Below are 5794 nucleotides of genomic sequence, written 5' to 3'. Positions count from 1 at the left end.
TTTTCGTACCTTGGAAAAATAGTCCCCCACCCTCCTCAACTACATTTTACAAGGAGTCCTTGTTTTTTTGTGACCAAGTTTTTTATTTATTTTTTTTAATTCATTTCGGAGGTAAGAATTCATATTAAAGTGCCATAGCATAACATATTATGGTAGAATAAAGTGAAATAACCAAAAATAAATAAGTATAAGTAAATGGTGCATAAACCCATATAAGAATGTAATTCACTTATTAAAAGGACAAGAAAAACAGATCATTTTTTTATTCTTTATTTTTTTTATATATATGTACAAATTGTCTTTTGATAGTGAATCAATCAAAAAGAATGACAGGGCAACAATGTGCCATGTAAGGAATAATGTACAGTGAGCAGGTCATTATGGCAAAATAAACAGTGTTGCAGGGTGATGTTGGACTTATTGTGCTGGATTTATTTTAACATAACAACCTGCTCACTGTGCAAATCCTACTTATTACACTTATACTTACCAAAAAAAAGATTTGACACAAAATATTAATTTAAAAATGATTTAACTGATTTAAAAAATATATTTTATATCCTCTGCCAGGTCCTCCGCGTCACACTCAAATTAGCAACTGTAATCAAGGCATAATGTTACTGAGTGTCAGGATCCCAAAGTTTCCCCATTCATCCTGCTGATGCTTTGACAACCCCTGAAACCCACAATGGGCCCTTTTCCACCAAACTAGCTCGGGTTCTTGAACTGGTTCCATTCAAAATCCTTGGAACCTTGGTGCCATCTAGTGAACCAGCCCACATTTCCACCAGTTGTGAGTGGAACTATTGTTTTCAAGGATGTCATTAACAGAGATGCACAGTGCACAATGACGTATAGAATAGGACACACCCACTTTGGTTCCCAAGGAAAACCTCCTATTTTTGGTTCCAGTTGAGAGCCAACTGTTCAGGTTTTGAGCCAGTTTCTTTTTGGTCAAAAAGCTCAGAATGGTTCAAAATTAGGTGCTTGAATCTGAATGGGGCTGGTTCCATGTTGGTGGAAAAGGACATTCTTTAACTTGAATGGGGCTGGTTCCATGTTGGTGGAAAAGGGCATTCTTTAACTTGAATGGGGCTGGTTCCATGTTGGTGGAAAAGGACCCAATGTGGCCTGTATTAGAAACTGGAAAGCACATGCTGTAGGCAAGTAAAACAATGATGGTTAAAAAATATAAAACAAAACCGCTCAAGCTATTTGTGCAGCCCTCATCATGAAACAGATGACTTTCAAATTCTAAATTAATTCACTTTAAAAGCAGCCAGAATAATTCTGACCAGTTTCGAGAGAGCCTGCTAAGTTTATATTAGAAACGTGTGCAGTGTTCAGCAGAGTGTTGTTGGACTGTTTGATCAGATGGTCTGAGCCTCTGTCTGTTTTTGATTTAATCATTACACAGAGATCAAAGATTAAGGCAATTATTGGTCCACTTTGTTCTCAGAAATGTAGCCAGTACAGCTGCAGCTCAGATTGTAAATCCCAGAGCAGAGGTGGGGTGGATTTAATTCACTTATTGACTGGGATTGATCTCTATCTCACCTGGGTAAACCTTTTCACCTTGACCTGTCAGCCTCACACCTGGCCCTGCTGTTTCCACTTTACAATGATTGGTCTCTTTAATAGGGTCAGGACTTCTGCAAGGGTTCTTCTACTTTTTGTCCATTTAGGGACATGTGGCAACCATTGATGGATTACAGCCACCTACTGTGCTGAAGTGTGGCCCAGAGTTACTTCTTAATCAAAATAAATCAATTAATTTAACAAAAAAAATATTTTTTTATCAGCCAAGTTTCTCTCAAGTAATCAAACACATGTCCCAAGATTATATTCTCAAACTCATTTCCTGTGTCTCTTTCTGCAGAGTATTTTTGGAACTGATTCCTCTGTCAGGAGTCACAAGATAGATGCTTAGAAAAGCACAGGTGTTTCATCCATTCATCTATCATTTTTCTTTTATTTACACCTGGAGTTTTCCTGCTGTGGCCTGTCAAAATGTCTGCAGGGTTCCTGCACCTTTTCCAAAGTGATAATCAAGCACTTTTCAAGCATTTTCAAGATGCATGCTTTTCCAGCAAATTAGGACAAAATGACATATTTATATGTGCTTTATGTGCATATTTCACTTCTTCATCACATTAAATCAGATGTAATTGTGCTGTAAACAATTAAAGCAAAAGACAAAAGAGTTTCTTGTTTCAAAATGTGTCACCTGTCTGCAGACTTGTCATCATAAATTACCTAAAAAATACCTGTCATCCTGAGACCAATATAAAACAACTGTGAGGCAAATGACTTCAACTTCAGTTTCAGATTGGAGTCATTTTTATTTTGTATGAAAGACAAAAACAGGTAGGGTCTCCCCAGCTTATTTTCCTTCTTTATCTAAAAGAATATTACTGCTATTCAGTCAGATATAGCTTTATTGTGAAAGTATATAGTAAGTATAGTAAATACTACATTAAAATTCAAGCGTTTCTAAAGATCTCCAGCAACCGAAATAACCCTGAAAAGGCCTTTTATCAACAAAGACCAAAGCCAAAAAGGAATTTGTTCCACTAACAACTATTGTCTGTATGTGTCAGTGAGAAGTTGTTCACCAAAAACTATTGAAAAGGTCCTTACTGTGTCATTTTAATCATAATTTGTTGATAATTATGAAAATATGAAACACTGCCAGACCTATAGTTTGAAGTCTCACATATCAATTAAAAATAGAGCAGTGCCTTTCCTGATGTAAGGTTTAACTTTAAGCAAGATAAAATGAGTCACCTTCTCATACATAATCTTTTATTTCAGCTCAGTGTCTTGTGATCACAGGACTGAAGACGACGTACATCTCTATTATTAAATTCTGATTCCTGAAACTCCTCACTCTAGCATCCAAATCACAAAATGTGTCATGACATATCCGAATCCAGACAAAGTCTGTTCAGGCTTCAGTGTGTCTGTGAAGATAACTGCGTGTGACAGATGTGTGTCAGAACCCTTCAACGCACTGATGCAGTGACGACAGACTGACACCAGAGGTCTGACCTGAGCTGAGCATTAAAGAGACCTGTAACCTTTGTCCTTTACTGCTGATTCCTGGTAAAAGTGAACAAACTCTTTCATTCTGGAGCTGAAGTTTGCATGAAAAAGATAAATGAATCATTTAATGTTTCAACTGATATAAAACTATGCCAAGTAGGTGTTTTTTAGTTTAGTTTTTCATTGAGAAAAAGATGGTTCTACTAACTTCACAACTGTGATTTCATCAACTTATATACTGGAAGTTTTTTTTTTTTGTATGGCATGTTGGCATTGTTGCCATTAAATACTATGTTTTTACAGTACATACACAGAAAAAGTAGTTGTATTGTACAACAAAATCCCTAGTTTGCTGGCTTCTCTCACTGCAACCCATTGATATAACATAAAAACATATATACATTAAAGAAAAATTAATATAAAAGTAGGATTAAAAAAAATAATAAGAAAATTTGGTTTAAAGCAGTTTGGTGCCCCCTCCTGGATGACAATGTACATGTCAAAAATACAAAAAGAATTGTCTATTTTATTTGTTTTGTTTTACTTTACTTTATCATGGCTACAGATGAGGTGCAACATTAGTGTGATATTTAGCTGGTATGACATAACACAAACATAATATGATATAAAATAATTGTCCAAAGGTGCTTTGATATGACTTGCTTAAGCAGATTCCACTTCATTTGTGCAGCATGTGTCATAAAATGTATCATAAATCTGTAATTATAGCAACAATTTAGACTTCAGACAATAAAGACAGAAGATAGACGGATTAGAAATTTATTTCTTTATTAAAGGAGGTTTCCAGGCCTGATTCACACACCAGTGTTCAAAGTCACACTAATTTTACGTAACGATGATGGTGGACCGACCCCCCTGTATGATAATAAAGAGAGATAGTGGAGACACATGTTGCAGCAGCAGACGAGCCTGGAGGTTATCTGGGTCAAGGACTGTTGAGTGAAACCTGATCAAGATGATGAGGAGAACTCAGAGGACAGTGTTTGTGTACAGCCTGTAGTCATCAATATTCTCAGTGTGTAAAGCTGCAGTGGTCGTACAGTGTACTGCAAGTGTTACCAGACAGCAAGAGGGAGATGTGTTTGAACATGCTTTGCAGGAAGAAGTGCTCAGCAGGCAGAAAAAAGACATTTAGGAAGGGTACAAGGAAATATGAAACCTATAAAAGATAAAAGATACACACCTAATGTTAGTGGTTAAGTAAATGAGAGAAAAATATAAATTTCTTCCACTAAATTCCTGTATGATTCTTTCATTGTACAGAATGCCCTCACAACTGAGAAGCTGCAGTCAGTGAATTTTGGTGCTTTTGCTTGAAAATGACTTAAAGAATCACTCAATTATTAAAATGCCCTCGGGTGGATTAACAGTGCACTGCAGGCAGCAAGCGGCCTGGAGGTCTGCAGCCATGTAGGTACACATGCATTTTGGCAGTGAAATGTTTGGTATTGTTACTTATATTTCAATATGAAGATTTATTTTAGTGAAACAACTTGTATCTGCTTGATATTTTGTACTTTATTTTGTAGCGAAAGCATTTTGAAAATGTGTATCATATATGATACAGTCAGCTTGAAAAGATCATTTATTTGTGAATCTGTCAGTCATTATTCTATTGAATTTCATGATGCAATATGCATTATTCATACCATTATCACAAAGACACTCTAAAACAAACTAATTTAACCCTCTATGGTACACATTATGATGCCAGTGTGGGAAAAAATGTTTGGAGTGTTTTTATGTCTCAAAATAGACTAAATAAACATAATCTGAAGAAATTTTATTTTTATTTTTATTTTTGGAAGTTTTGGGGTTCGTTGCCTGTAGGCAACATTGTACCATAATGGTGCATAAGTGAAAAAGAACGTTCCTTTTCCAATTTGAACATTGTTTGTTTCATAAACATATGCAAAAATATTCAATAACATCAAGAAGTCACAATTCATTTTAAATTTTAAATTAAAAAGAATTATGAAAAGAATTTAAATATATATGTATGTATGTATGTATGTATGTATGTATGTATGTATGTATGTATGTATGGTCATATGTATGTATGTATGCTCATATGTATGCATGTATGGTCATATGTATGTATGTATGTATGTCTGTATGGTCATATGTATGTATGTATGTATGTATGGTCATATGTATGTATGCATGGTCATATGTATGTATGTATGCTCATATGTATGCATGTATGGTCATATGTATGTATGTATGTATGTATGTATGTATGTATGTATGTATGTATGTATGGTCGTATGTATGTATGTATATATGCTCATATGTATGTATGCTCATATGTATGTAGGTATGGTCACATGTATGTATGTATGCATGGTCATATGTATGTATGTATGTATGCATGTATGCTCATATGTATGTATGTATGTATGTATGTATGTATGTATGCATGGTCATATGTATGACCATATGTATGTATGTATGTGTGTATGTATGTATGGTTATATGAATGTATGCATGGTGATAAGTATGTATGGTCATATGTATGTATGTATGTATGTATGTATGTATGTATGTATGTATGTATGTATGGTCATAAATATGTATGTATGTATGTATGTATGTATGTATGTATGTATGTATGTATGTATATATGTATGGTCAAATGTATGTATGTATGCATGGTCATATGTATGTATGGTCATATGTATGTATGTATGTATGTATGTATGTATGGTCATATGTATGTATGTTTGTA

The sequence above is a fragment of the Lutjanus erythropterus genome, chromosome 11 (assembly GCF_056507025.1).
Source record: "Lutjanus erythropterus isolate fLutEry1 chromosome 11, fLutEry1.hap2, whole genome shotgun sequence".
NCBI classification, from domain to species: domain Eukaryota; kingdom Metazoa; phylum Chordata; class Actinopteri; order Lutjaniformes; family Lutjanidae; genus Lutjanus; species Lutjanus erythropterus.
The sequence above is the reverse complement of the archived record's forward strand: the minus strand, read 5'-3'. Positions refer to the sequence as shown.